Source organism: Mesoplodon mirus (assembly GCF_964341445.2).
Source record: "Mesoplodon mirus genome assembly, chromosome: 3".
NCBI classification, from domain to species: domain Eukaryota; kingdom Metazoa; phylum Chordata; class Mammalia; order Artiodactyla; family Ziphiidae; genus Mesoplodon; species Mesoplodon mirus.
The window spans coordinates 145066359-145081434 of record NC_138978.1 but is presented as its reverse complement, the minus strand read 5'-3'; the positions used below and the strand labels follow the sequence as shown (position 1 = coordinate 145081434).

The following is a 15076-nucleotide window of genomic DNA, read 5'->3' as shown; positions in this document are numbered from 1 at the left end:
GGATAAAGATGGGAATTACAAGTCAAGCAGGGACAGGTGATAGGGTATGTGATCTCAGAGGCCTCCTGCCAGTGCTGCCTTGCTTAGGACATTAGTATCTATGCTCTCCAGAGCAGACAGGGTGGGCAGGTAGCCTTAGAATCCAAGTTTGGTAAGGCTGATAAAAACATTAGAGTTCACTCAACTTTCTCATTTTACAATGATCAAAACTGAGGTTAAGAACGCCCTAATGGTAAACTTGTGGTAGAACCCAGGTCCCGACAGCTAGTCCAGGTCACCAGGTACTTTCCCCAAGAGGTCCTGCTGCATTCAATCACTTAGGAGCCCCCAGAGGAAGAATGATGGGGGGGTGGGTGATAAGCTGGCAGGAAGGAGTTTCCTGGGGAGAGCTTTATGGAGGAGGCATCTTTGAGTTGCAGCTCCAGAGAGGGGAGGGTTCTGACTGGGATCAATCCTCCCAGGACCTCTTTGATGGGATAAAGGCAAGGAATTGGGTGGGGGAGGAGAAGTGAGCGGTTGCCTGGGAGGGTCAGCTACTTGGATCAGGTGAGTTTGGGTTGAGGTGGAACAGGAGAGAGAGCAGGACTATGCGGACGCTGCTGGCTAGTGGGAAGTTCACAGTCACATTTATGAGACTGCACTGGGGGAAGCGGTGGGGAGGCTGTGCAGGGCCAGGGCCAGACAGACACCCACCTGCAGGTAAGGAAAGCGGTTTTAGTGGTCATATGACAAATGTCTAAAGAGAGATGGAGGCTGACTTACAATTCAATTCACAGAGATTTTCAGCAAGAGTCAGGAGAAGGTGAGCGTGGAGTAGGGTGACCAGTTTGCCTGGGACCGAGGAGTTTCTGAGGATGTGGAGCTTTAAATGCTGAAACCAGGATAGCCCCAGGCAAATTAAGATGACTTGCCACCCTGGGGGGAGCAGCCGGCCTGGCCTGAGGGTGCCTGCTGGAGACAGGTGAACGAGAAAGCTGGCTGAGAACACGGGGGCCCCACCTGCAAACTTTAAACTTGAACCACAAAGGCAGGGTGAGTGGCCATTTAGTTGTGACTCTAGTAGCCTAAACTATTGTCTAATGAGTGCCAGGTCCTGGAGGAAGAAATGCAAGGAATAAAAGTACAAGGCCCCCAAATCCAGAGGAAAAATTAAATATGTGCTTAATCCTACATGAAACCATGAGTGATAGCTCCTCTAAAGGACAAACAAAATACCAGAGGATAGAGAGATTCTAGCTGGATGCAGACTGAGGGAAGAAGTGGGAAGAAGAATCCGAGCTGGGGTTTGAAGACTGGATTGGTTTGAAGGGAGGTGGTGAGGAAGGGTGAAGGACATCCTGAGGGAGAGGACACATGCAGAAGTAAGGACACAGCATGTTCTGTAACTTGTGGGGCTGAGCATCGGACAACAGCATGAAGATGCAGTGTGCATTGCAGCTGGAATGTGATCTTATATGAGATCCCTGGGCCTGGACTTTATTCTGAGACTGGAAAAATCCATCAAAGATTTTCAGAACAAGAAAACGACAGAGATCCGAGCTAGACAATCAACAAAGGGTTGTTTTTCACCACTTGCAGGGAAGGGGAGTCCATAACCCGCTTAGGTATTACTTACTGCACCTCATAACCTTTACCAGCAGGAAGTTCTCTCTGATGTCTAGCACAAAGCTCTTTTCTGTGATCCTGATGCTTCCTGTGCTTTGTGAATCTCTAGGTCAAACCGAGAGTTCCACAGGGTTCAAAGGAGACACTACTCAAGAGAAGGCAAAGGAAGATGATATTTTACTCTGGGATGTGAAGGATTAACCAAATACTGGGACTTTATTCCAAGAACCATCCAGGAGAAGAAACACAACTTACACAAGACTGTTCCTTATGAGAAAAAAAATGCCTGTGCTGGAAATGTACTCAAGGAAGAGATGAAGGGAGAGGAGGAAAGCGGAGCAGAGGAGAAGGAAGGAAGAAGGAAGGATGAGGAGGTAAAAGAGTAGAAAGAGGAAGAAGAGAAGGCAGACGAGGAAGAGGAAAGGGACGCATACTGAGTTAAACGACACCCTTCCCCACCAAATATACCCAAGTCCTAAATCCCAGTGCCAGTGAATGTGATTTTATTTGGAAAGAGGGTCTCAGCAGATGTAATTAACTTAAGGATCTCGAGATGTGATCATCCTGGATTTAGGGTGGGCCCCAAATCCAATGACTGGAGTCTTTATAAGTGAAAGGAGAGGGAGGTTTGATGCACAGAGGCAAAGGGCAAAGGACTTTATGCCTCCACATGCCAAGGGATGCCAGGAGCCACCAGAAGCAAGGAAGGATTCTCCCCCAGAGTCTTCAGAGGGAACTCGGCCCTGCTGACACCATTTCTGACCTCTGGGGTCCCGAAGTTGTGAGAGAATAAATTCCTGTTGTTTTAAGCTCCGCAGTGTGTGATCATCTGTTACAGTAGCTGCTGCAGCTAACTAATGCACCTGGGGATCCCCTGTGTGAGTGCGTGTTGGGAGATGGTGGGGAGATACCAGTGTACCAACCTAGAGAAGCTTCTGGTCTGATGGTTTTCTTTACTCTGGGAAGCTCCAACTGATGAAGGAAACCTGAGACTGCTAGGCCATATAGGACATAGTCGTAAATAATAGTAGAGACATGCAGATAACGTGGAAACAAAGTCAACTACAATTGAAACTTGGAGTCCAAATGCCACTGACAGCCTAAGAAAGCCCGAGGCCAGGCTCCTCCGCGGGGCTGTCCTTGGCCTCAGTGACAGGAAGCGGCAACACGTGCCCTGAACATTTGTTGTCAGGCTCAGGCCAGGGTCTCAGACGCACGCTTCCCACTGTTTCTATGGAGGAGCATCTTTTGTTTCCTGAACCAAAGCCTCAGGATCATAAATAACCCATAGTAAACCCACTGGGGGCTTGTAGGCATGAATTATTTGTAAATGCCATGAAAGGCCCCTGGCCTAGAAGGTCCTGCACCCAGAGTGCTTTACATGCACGGTTCCTATTCTCCCCAGGCCCTTCCCCAGCCCTATAATCAGCCTATTGTACTTACGAAGGATTTGGGGCTCAAGCAAGTAGCCCCAAATGGGGACATTTACCCTCCATAAAGTACCCGTGTAGATGAATAACAACGGATCACCACATGGCTCATGACAGGGTTTCTGAGCTTACAGATGTCAGGTGAATCTTTACCGCTAATACAAAGGAAGAAAAAAATACTTCCCTAGCCAAGCAAAGCGGACCTGACAACACCAGCTGGTGAAGGAACAAGATGCTTGGGGTGATTGGATCCAGGGAATGGTTGGTGGATTATCCAGCTCTCTTCTCCCTGGCTGCTTCCTTTAGGACTAGTATTTGACAGGAGGAAATGCTGCGTGTGTGCACGTGAGTACACACACACACACACACACACACACACGGCAACAGCAACACTGCTGGCAGACGGCCCGGTCCATGGGGAAGCCTGCAAACCTCTAGCCATGGGTGTGAGAAGGGCTCGCGTGCCCACGTGCAAACAGTGCCTGGCTCTGCAGAAGGAGACAGCAGCCAAAGCCCACACAGGGACAAAGGGGCCGCTGCTTATGCTCTGGCCCCCTCTGTGAGCCCTGAGCACATGAGCAGTCACCAGCAGTGCGGAGCGGGGAGGAAGAAGCACAGAGCGCCGCGGGTGCTACCCCTGCACATGGCACGGGACGCAGCTGTGCTGTCAGGTGAGTTGGGCTGGGGGCCGTGGAGAAACACTGCTTGAAGTGACTGATTATAGACTCCAAGGAGTTTTGTCACTGGGACCGTAATTAGGAACACCAGCCAACAAGCCTTGTGCCCAAAGCATCCCTGTTCAGGTTCTAACCTGAGAGAAACGTCAGAGTGGAATTAGGAGGTGCTGAAACACAAAGCCCGGGATGAAAAGCCTGGCAGCTTCTCAGCTGCCTCGACATGCAGTGAAACAAACAGTGAAACAAAGCCGCTCTGCTGCTGGATTCATCTGGCCTTGAGGCAGAAGGGTTGAGAAAATTGAATTTGGAACGCTGGCTCTGCCCTGGGTTTTTCTTCCAGCCCAGCTCACGGGGTTAGCAAAGGCATCTGCCTCCCTGCACGAAATTTCAGCTGTGCACAGCAAGGACCACGTTCCCCTCTTCAATAAATAATGCCTGCCAAATCCGCTCATCCCCCTGCAACTCCCCAGTCACAGGTATCCTTTGCCTTTATTTCTCTCTCCCTTTTCTTTCCCTTAGCGCAATTCTTTCCCCACACCCTCACTGTCCTAGAGCAAAAGAAAGTGGCTTCCACTCAGAGCAAGTTTTCTGAGTCCTCCCCAGAGCCAAGTGAAAACCAAACAGAGAGGATGTCAGAGAAAGCAGCACCCTTCACACCCCACCCCCACCCCGAGCCTTATATAATCATTTCATCATCTCTTTTATGAAATCGAGTTCAAATTCCTATGGCAAAATTCCTCCAATTGCTTGAGAATGGGACTTCAGGGAAGGGAATGTCACCAGTTTACTACATGGCCTGCTGCTAGCTAGAGCCCTGAGTAGTGTATTTTGTCAAGATTTTCAGTATTGTTTTAATTGAGATATAATTGACAAGTACCATTCTATTAGTTTCAGGTGTACAGCATAATGATTCAATATTTGTATATATTGTGAAATGATCATTGTAAGTCCAATTAACATCGGTCACCAAGGATTTTAAGTGATCTATGCCAATTCCTAACTCTGCAGGTGTTCTCTTCTTTTTCCATGTCATTCTCCTACCCGCTGCCGTCTGCCATAGGATTTGTCCCAGGCCTGGGGAAGCCCTCTCCCTGTTTCAGTTACTGGGACCAGCTTCTCTTCTCCATGCATCCAGTTGGTTACAGAGGTCCATCACGGTTAGGTACACTATCACACCTCACCAACAGGAGGCGCCAAATGTATGATGTGCTCCAGCTGGAGGAGGGCAAGATTTTCCCTGCGATAATACAAACAAGTACCCTCTTTTAAAAATTCATACTCTGTGAACCAGAAGCTATTTCATGTCTGGTTTAAGCACTTGCGAGGAGTGTGCTGGGAAATGCAGCAGAACGCAGGAGCTGTCTGCAAATAGATCTCCGAGGAAAAAGGCACCATCCTCAGCATGCTGCCTGTAGCAAGGGGCTTCTTAAAAATTAAATCTGTTCTGGAAAATATGCAGGCTCTTGCTATTATAGGCAGCCCAGGGACAGTCAGGTGGATGTAAAAGCCTGGAAAGTAAAAAGGTTTGAGTTGCTGCTGGGTTCCTATAACACTGCTGGGTACAGAAGAGATAGCAAGCTCACTCTAGACCCTGGAAAGCATCATATCCTAGTCCACTTCTCCTTGGGGTCTCTAGACACCTCTAGGAAAGGAGAATCCTGAAGCTGCCCTAGCCTGTAAGTCTGGGACAAATGCCCTTTTGAAGTCTTCAAGCAACCTCTTCATAGGTAAAACCAGGTGGAGTTTTAGAAAAAAAGAAAAAAGAAAAAAATTGAGGGGTGAGGAGACTGGCTAGTGGTTCCCTCAGCAGGCCCTCTCTTCTCGGATTCTTACTGATTAGATTCACTATTTTCCCATCATCCATGCAAAGACACGTTCCTGATTAAGTATCAGCCATTTAACCAGCCATCTCTACGTGCTGTCCACCATGAGGCGTGAAACCAAGCAGGACCCTGTGGGGCTCCTGGGAAAGGAAGCCCTTCTGTGTCCCCCATTTCTTGTTTGTAGGGAATAGACTCCAGCCTCCATGACCTTCCTTGAGTCCCAAAGGGCAGATTCAAACAGTTGCTAATCAGGGAAGGGAGGGGATACAGGGACAAGGGGGGAGCAGGCAAGAAACACTAGTGCAGTCTTGGGGCAGCGTCCTGGTTCCACCTCAAGGGATACACATAACAATATCTTCGAGCTCTTCTACAGAACTAAAAGCCACAACAGATGGAAGATGTCAGCATTCTTCATTCCAGAGAAGACCAACTGAGGCCAGATTAAAAGGATCAGAGAAGCTCATCAAGAGATTACCTGAGGCCAGATTAAAGGAGTGCAGGCCCTACACATAATCTGATCTTATCTGCAACCCCACCCTTGAACCATCGCTATAAAACTCCTCACCAGATCCTCCCAGTTTGGGACAAACAATTTTTCAGGGCACAAGCCTGCTGTGCCCCCTTTGCCTGGCAAAGCTATAAAGCTCTTCTTTTCTACTTCACCCAAAACTCTGTCTCCGAGATTCGATTCAGCACCAGTTCACAGAGGCTGAGTTTTTGGCATCAGGCATGGGGGGTACCCTCCATGGGGCATAGAGTTGCCTTCCATAAGACACAAGTGTATCCCCATAGGACTGGATTTCTCTCCCAGTCAGGTAAATTCCCACCTCCCCTCCATCAAGATCCAGCTCAAAGTTACCCCCTCAAAGCCTTTGCTAACTACTCCTGGGCTAGAAAGGGCTTAGGCTCATGGTTCTCATAGGCCCACTCTGACGTTAAGGCCTTTCCCCAGCTCTGGCTGTGTTCTGGGCCCCAGCGTGACTCTTCAGCCTGCCCAGCTGCAAATCTCCAGCCCAGCTGGCCACCCAATTGAGAGCTGAAGGTCATTCCTCTGGCCTTTCATAATGGTCTGGGACAAACTGCAGCTCTGGATATTCCAGCCACAGACCATCACAAGGATTTTATGCCATCTCCATGGTGTCAGTGCTGACCCACGTGCCAAAGAGAACTTGTCAGGAGGATCACTCTGCCTCTGATTTTCTGGTTTTTACTCCATCGTTAGATTATGTGACTCACCTGGATCCCCCTCCCCCTTCTCTGAACAAACAGCAAACCATCTAGCCCTGTGGTGCCTTCCAGAAGGCCCAGATGCCCTTAGGCCACAGCTCTCTAATGGAATTACACAGGAGACAGGCAGGGCATGCTGCAGCCTCCAAAGCCATGTGTGGCTGACAGGCTCCTCAGGGGAACTGAGGGCACAGGGACCAGTGCTGCTATCCCTGGATCTGGGACATGGGGTCCACATTTAGAGGAGGGGCACAAAAGCAAGAGTACAGTCTTGGTGATTGCCAGACCTGGGCTCAAATTCTAGCTCCAATTAGCTTACTGGATCTGGGGCAAATTATTTAACCTACTTGGGCCTCAGGTTGCTCTGCACAGAAATGAGATAATAATGCATATAAAAGTTTTAGCATGTACTTGGCTGGGAAACACTCAATATATGAGGGTGACTGTTATTATTTTATGCTGGCATCAGTGGTACCTACAGTGGCTGAGAGATCTCTATACCCAGGGCCTGAGGAAGAAAAAATGGGAAAGGGATGGTGTGGGATATATGGGCAAAGATTAGGAGGGAGAAAGGAGAGGTGTCTCTACAGATACCATCTTACAGTCAAGGCTTCAAAAATCTATAGCAATAACAAGAGAAAGGCACATGGCCAATAAGTTGATGGACTTGTATGTTCATTTGTTGGTTGTTTGGTTGGTCGGTGAGTCCATTCATTCATTCATTCACTCATTCATTCATTCAGCTATTGAATGCTTACTTTGTACTAAGCTCTAAGAGAATTGATCAGGACAGAGGCGAGTCAGGCAGACAAAGGCTCAGCCCTCAAGGAGCTTCTATATAGCAAGAAAGACACACAGAGTTAATTGGAAGTACAGCGAGAGCTACCAGTGGGATGACCAGTGCTTATTGGATCAAAAGGACGCAGGGCCTCACCTATACCAGAGAGACTGAAGAGAAGCTATATGGAGTCCTGGCCTGACTGTGAATTTACTCTAGAAGTTTAAGTTAAGGAAGGGCAGGACAAGACCATGAAGCAACACTGGTAACAAGTAAATTACACCCAACAAAGTTTGCAGTGAGAAGCACCAAAATTGGGTAGCTCCGTGACACACATTATACTAGAAACCATCTACATAGGCATCTGGGCTGGGATAGATTTGCGTGTGAACTCCTGATGCCAGCATCCCAAGCTCCCTTGGAGGGGCTGAACTAACATTTGATTCCTTTATTCTAACATCTTAGAAGGTAGTTATCATTATGACAGGCAGCCTAGGTTCAAATCCTGACTTTCTACTAACTAAGAGCAGGGGCTGGAATAAAAACCTCCATGACTCACTGGCAAAATTTATAAGAATGAGCTCATAGCCAAAGAGAAAACTTTTAAGAGTAGGAAGAGCATTTACATGGGAACAAGGAAGCTCAGACACATGGCAGATGAGGTAGGAACATGAAATCTGACTGAGCCAGTAAAATAACCAGAAAGTAACTTGCAAGGAGGGCCTTTTTTTTTTTTTTTCTGGTACGTGGGCCTCTCACCACTGTGGCCTCTCCCGTTGCGGAGCACAGGCTCCGGACGCGCAGGCTCAGCGGCCATGGCTCACGGGCCCAGCCGCTCCGTGGCACGTGGGATCCTCCCAGACCAGGGCATGAACCCGTGTCCCCTGCATCGGCAGGCGGACTCTCAACTATTGCACCACCAGGGAAGCCCGCAAAGAGGGCCTTTGAGGCCAGGGAGAAAACATGTCTCAGCAGCCTTCTATTAGCACGTGTGCAGCCAAATCCTCTTTGATAACGTAAGGCTGGCTGCCCTCTAGAAAACAATGGGCTACTGAGCCCTTGTGGGGAGGTGAGGGAAAGCTGAGTTCAGGAGGATGTTCAGAAAGCAGGGAGACTCCGCCAGCAATCTCTGCTGGGGATTTACCGAGGACCCAGGGAGGGACACTCCCACTACTGAGTATCTTTGGCTTCTGGATGTTTCATCGACAAGACCTGTCCATTCTACAGGTCACTGACCATTTGAGCCAGAAGAGAGATTAAAGATCATCTAGTTCCTGTTTCCCAAAGATGTTCTGCAAAACACTAGCTCTGATGGATGCTATTAAGTATATTAAAATAGATAATAGATACTTATTGGTATAATTCAAAAAAGTGTTCAGGGGCCAAATAAATGTGAGAAATGTTGGGCTAAACATCTGAGACTTCGGGATGCCCACTTGCTCACCTGGGGACTGAGCCCATGGTCTGAGACTCATTAGCACCACCCTATTTATTATGAGTCAACCACACACTTCTAAGAAAATATTAGGAAGGTACATCACTCTCCAAAGGACTGCATTGGCATGGCAGTCCTCTAAGGTAGGCCGGATCCTTTCTAACTTGTGGTAAACACACTGTGTCACAGGACATCAAGGATGATAAGAGTTAAGATAAATTACAGCTTCCCTCCCCCACCACTGCCTCCACGTTGGGCTCTTCCAGTCCCTCCATCTATTCTGTCCTGGGAGGAAATTGGATCTGTGATGATGGGTCCAACAACACCATTCTTTACCAAACCTGCCTGATGAATCACCTGGTCCTCTGGTGCTACCTGGGGGGCCCAGGCACAGATCTTGGAATCATGTGTCTGGGAGATTTCCAGGTGTTACAGTTTAGCTCCTGCTCCCCTTTTAAAACGTTTAGCACCTGACAGGGTCTCTGAATTCCCAGAAAAACTAAGCTCAGTGATAACAATAATGATAGCAACACGTACATTGAGAACGTGCTTCGTCCAAGCACCTTTCTAAGGTACTATGACCACTCCTATATTACCAGTGAATGAATCGGGGCCCAGAGAGGTTAGGTAGCTGGCCCCAGGTCACTAAAAGGAGAGCCAGGATTTGAAGTATTTCAAGTATTCTTGACTTGCCTCCATATGATTATTCTATGAGTCAAACGATTACAGTCTCTGCCCTCCTTCTTTGCTCTGCTGCCTCCACTCCTACCGATAATGGAAGAGAACTAACCCAGCTTGTGTACCTACTACCTGTAAGGCACTGTGCCTGGCACTTGATCACCCTTCCACAGCTACCCAGTGGGGTAGACAGGATGAATCCACAGAAGAGAAAGAGTTGTACTTGTTCAAATTCCCCCCCCTGCTGCCCACACTTCCCCAGCTAACAAGTGGCTGAGCCCAGATGTGAAGATCTTCCTTTAAAGCCTATACTTATTGCAGAACTTTATTGCTACCTTGGAAATGGCTGGATATAGCCTGACCACCTGCAGTTTAAGCAGAGTTATACATAGTGAAGCATGGAGCCCTTTCATTATCTCCCACCCCGAGCATCATGATGGGGTTCTGCTATATGCTTTTTGGGGCTTTTTGGGGTACTAGGGAGGATCCCCGAAAATCCAAGGAAGGCCTCCCAGGTCCCTAACATCACTTCCAATCCTCTTGATGAAAAAAGGACTTGGTTTTCGTTTATATTTTGTTGTCCTGAAAGAATTATGGTCTTATCACTCACATCATCTGTCCCCTTCCCACCCTTAATTCCAACACCCTAATTTTAAAATAATCTTTATAGCCTGACACTTTAATAGATTATTTTAATTCTACAGAAGCCCTCACTGTGGAAGAATGACAAGGAAAATATGGGCTGTGTAGAGATCATTTTGAAAACTTAGTTCTTCAGTGAGGAAGGGGATGTATTTCTAAGCACCTGGCTCTGTGGTGCTTTCTTTCCATCTTACCAACCTTCCAGAAGAATTTGTTCAGGGAGGAAACTGAAAGGCTTTCCAATGCCACTTATACACAGAGCTCTCTCCAAACCTCCAATGCTTTGACCTCCTCTTTGCCAGAATAAAATGCCCTTTTGTTAAAGTGGGCTAGAAATGTACATATAGTATTCAAGACAATTCACTATGGCAACCTCAGTTTTAGAAAACTGGTGCTTTGAAACCACCAGTAACTACAGTCCCAACTCCCTCCCAAACTCACTACATTGGGGCCTTATCAAGCTAAGAAAAATCCATCCTGGAACAAATTACTATATGAAAACATGATGCAAAACATGCTTAAAAACATAAAAATACTGGCTTTAAAAATAAAGCGCCCTACACAGAGAATGAGCTCCACCCTACTAACTACCTACATGCCAATTATCCCATGCACTGACTGCTGCTAATTACCTAACTGCTTGTCTGCAATACATCATTTAATTGAGGTGCGCTTCCTCTACTGTCCTAACAGTGAGCAGGAGAACCAATCTCCTAGCCAGCACCTAGGAAGTGAGACCTCTTCCCCAGTCATAAGGAGAGTAGAGCCCAGGTGAAACATGATTCAAGAAAGGGTCCGGTTATAAACAAAGAGGGGCAAAGCATGAACTCAGAACCTCCTGGACTGAAGGTGGAAGGTGAGGATGGGTGGCGGGGAAGAGAGGGAATAAATATGTAGCGAGTGGTTCCTATAGGCACTATGTCAACTTCTTTTTGTTTTAATGCATATGATCTTCTCAATAAACCTAGTTAGGAGGGACTTTTATTAGACCCTTTTCACAGATGAGGAAACTGAGGCTTAGAGTAGTTCAGTAACTTGCACAAGGGCACACAACTAATCAGGAGTCACAGCAGGGTTCAAAACCAGGTCCTTAACTCCAAAACGAGTGCTCTTTTTAGTAAGTCACTAGCATCATGGCCAAGCTGACCTGCTGGGCCATGCCTCCTCAGCACACCCACCAATGATGTAGCTGTCACTTTGACGGGAAAACCTCTCATGTCTCGCAACCTGGGATATGACTGTGATTTACTGTACAATAAAGTATCCTCCAAATGTCCTGAAGGATAGCAAAGGCCATTGGAGATATTTTGGAGACAATCTGTGCCACCCCTGAAAAGTCAACAGACTGGGAGAAAGCAGAAGCTGAAGAATACCAACATGGGAAAAGCTGAGAGCCACACTTAACCGAGGCCCACCACAGGATGCAATGCCGCTTATCAGGAAGATGGGGGCAGGTGCCGGTTTGGAATCTACCCCCTATGAGCTGGGTGGCCTTGGAAAAGTGATTCTCTTCTCCATGGAGTCCTAGCTGCTTCCTTTGAGAAGTGGGGTTGGTACTGTAATGTCATGAGGTTGTTCTGAGGATTTAATAAGCTGACATAAAACATATACTGACATTGTGACGTGTCTGGAGTTGGTAATAATGTTACTATTAATAGTGCACAAAGCTCCGATTGCCTGTAGGAAAATGCCCGGAGAGCCTGACATCCTAGGAAGCCGAGGGTCTGAGATGAGGAAGGTCCCACTTCCCCTTTTTTTCATGAACAAGTACACGCCACCTCCTCAGAAGAGAGGAGGATGCTGTGCTTTCCTCTTGGCAAAATACTGATGCCCTGGTGACTGACCTAACAGGTAAGAACAACCCATTTTTCCCTCCTTGAATGGAACTAGCCAAAAGAGTGGGTGTGCGCCGACCTCGCCACTGACAGGAGCTAAAGGGACAGTGAGGCCAGAACAGCTGGCCCCTCCTTTGCTGCAAGAGGTGCAGAGAACCCTGGGATAACATCCACCCCACAGAACATTCTGCAGAGCAAGTGCCCTGCCATTCTGCAGCGCGAGTGCCCTGTATACACAAAGGCAGAAGCGTAAGATAAGAAAGAAGGGAGTGTCAAGTGGATGAAACAAAATAATAACAACTCAGAGTTTAATTGAGCACATACTATGTTCTAGAACCTGTGTGTAGGAGCTTTGCAAATATTATCTTATTTAATCCTCATAATTATCTTACAAGTAGACCTTTCCATCAGCCCCATTTTACAGATGGGGAAACATTTAGAGCTTGCAGAAGCACTAAGTGGTAGAGCAGGATGCAGACTGAAGTCTCATCTGGCTCAGAGCCCACAGACAAGGAAAACCAAAGGTCAAAATGCTGGATTGGCCTTCAGGTTCTGCCTCCTTCATCCTTGCCTGTGACCTCAGGTGTCTTTGGAGGAAGGTAACAGGTCCTCCATGAGTTGGGTCCCAAGAGCAGTGCCAAGGGCTGGGTGGTGCTCATACACATGGGTTCAGGGATAAGGGGGTGAGACTTGGAATACAGAGGACAGGGTCAGCTATGAAGCTGTGAGAAGCAGGAAGAGACCTGGTCAATGAGTCATTTCTGGCTCCGGTTCTTTCTTTACTATGACCTTTCTATAAAATGTCATATTTGTGAAATGAGGGTGGTGGTGAAATGGAGGAGAGACTGGATGTTCATTGAGGCACCTTCCAGCACAGAGTTCTTGCTGTGCACTGGAGGACATCTACAGGACCGAACAACTCCCCAAACAGATGTCAAAGGCACTGTGTTCTCAGGAATCTTTGCAAATAACACACTCAATTTTGCCAAGATAGAAACAGCCGCAAGAATACACTTCATTTGGCCAGAAAAAAATAGCTGCAAGAATGATTCATGCATGTAATGCTCTCATCTTCTATGCCCTACGTAACTAGGCATTAATTCACAGAAGGACAAAATGAGAGACTACAATGAATATACCAAAATGCCTCTTTTTCTTTTTCTCTTTATATAAAAGATCTCACTAAAATTCTCTCGGGTCCATATCAGACTCATAGGCACTTGAGATTGGAAGGACATTTGAAGATCAACTGATCTGACTCTCCACTGGATGGCTACGTCCCCTCCACAGTGTCTCTGAGGGGTCTCCAGGGGATGCCTAAATACCTCCAGGACAAGAGACCAGATACCTATTGAATTCAATGGGCAGCTCCGATCTTTTCCGAGGTCTTTCTTATACTGTCTACAGCTTTGGTTCTACCTCTGCACCTTGTGGCCACACAGACTATGCCAAATGCTCCTCCACACAGCCCTTCAGAAACGTGGTCCCCGAGTCTTCTCTTCTGCAGAGCTGTCAATCATTCTGCACTTACAAAAACAATCTGACCGCTGACACATTGTTTTTGTTGTCGTCCTTGTTTTTCTAAGACAGATTTACTTGATCCACAATTTTTCCAAGATGATTAGTCCTCCAAGTAACCCAAACTGTGCATTTTTTCCAACCTATATTATCAGCAACACTGAAAGCTGATCATAATCAACTTGCTTTCATAAAAAGAAGGAATCCATCAAAAAATAGACTTTAAGAGAATCCACTTGGCTAAAACTATCACCAGCAAGCGTTCCATGTTTGCAGATAAACAAAGAAGAACTATAAATGCACATTTCTCCCCCACTGGAATTTAAACGACCAGTTTTCCAATCACAGAACCATAAAAATCATCAATCATCTGGCCACAACCTCACATCTTATGATATGGATACTGAGGCCCAGAGATCCCCTCTCTTTCTCCATGCCATCCCCGGATGTTTTTATAATTCCCCGTGCTGGGTTAGGCACTGGGGATACCAAGCCCTTGCCCTCCCAGGTCTCTGAGCAGGGACTCACAAGGCAGTGCAATTCAAGGAATGTAAAATAGGTAGAAGCATATTGTTGGGGTAACCCAATGACAGGCGTTTGGAACTTTGTACAAAAAACTTGGCAAAAGGCTGTTTCCTTTCTCTGTGCCTTTACTCAAGCTGCTCCTCCAAGTGCAACCGTCCTCTTTGTTTGGCAAACTGATCCTTTAAGACTCAGCTCAGGTATCACCACCCCCACCAATACTTTCTCCCTGACTCCCCCTTTATCTGCCCTTCTCCTTTATGATCCCGTTAACACCTTGTACAAATCACACTCATTGTACTTAGCATCGTGTACCACACTTAGCCTTCCCATGTGGATTGTCTCCATTAGACTTGAGCTTCCTGAAGCTAGGGAATTGAGTTTTACTCAGTTTTATACATCTAGTCTAGTTCAGTTGGCATGTACTGGATTTGATGAACAAATAAACATTTCAGCAGACTCTTAAGGGTTAACAGGAATTTGTCACACACAGAAGAAGAGAAAAGAATTCCAGGTCAGGAAGCCCATGCAGAGACAGAGTACTCTGAAAGGGTGTGGCATGTCTGCAGAGCTGTGTTGGCCATTCTCCTGGTGGGCGTGGTGGGCGTGGGAAGAGTGCTGGGGTTGGAGCTCAGGGGTTAAGTTTGGGCCAGATGTGAAAAACCACATAAGCTGTGCTGAAGTTTGCAGACATTATCCTATAGTTAGGGTGGGGGCAAAAAGTCTTTATGGAGGGGAGTGACGTCATCCCATTAGTCTTTAACGTCACATAAGTGGCCAAGGAGGAAGCACCGCATTGAGGAGAGACACAGGGAAGGAGGATGTGTTTGGAGCCTATGCTTGCTTCAGGACAGGGGGAGACTCTGTATCAGGGGTGCCATGGTCCAAGAGCTCAGGAAGAGCCCT

The 15076-nt window shown here is 47.2% G+C and overlaps 1 protein-coding gene across 2 annotated transcripts in view; it reads right to left on the bottom strand.

Annotated features, from left to right (window-relative positions):
* KCNH1 (potassium voltage-gated channel subfamily H member 1) overlaps positions 1 to 15076 on the bottom strand; it is a gene marked incomplete at its 5' end in the record, with an annotated part of 415199 nt that overhangs the window by 72496 nt on the left and 327627 nt on the right. The window lies entirely within an intron of this gene.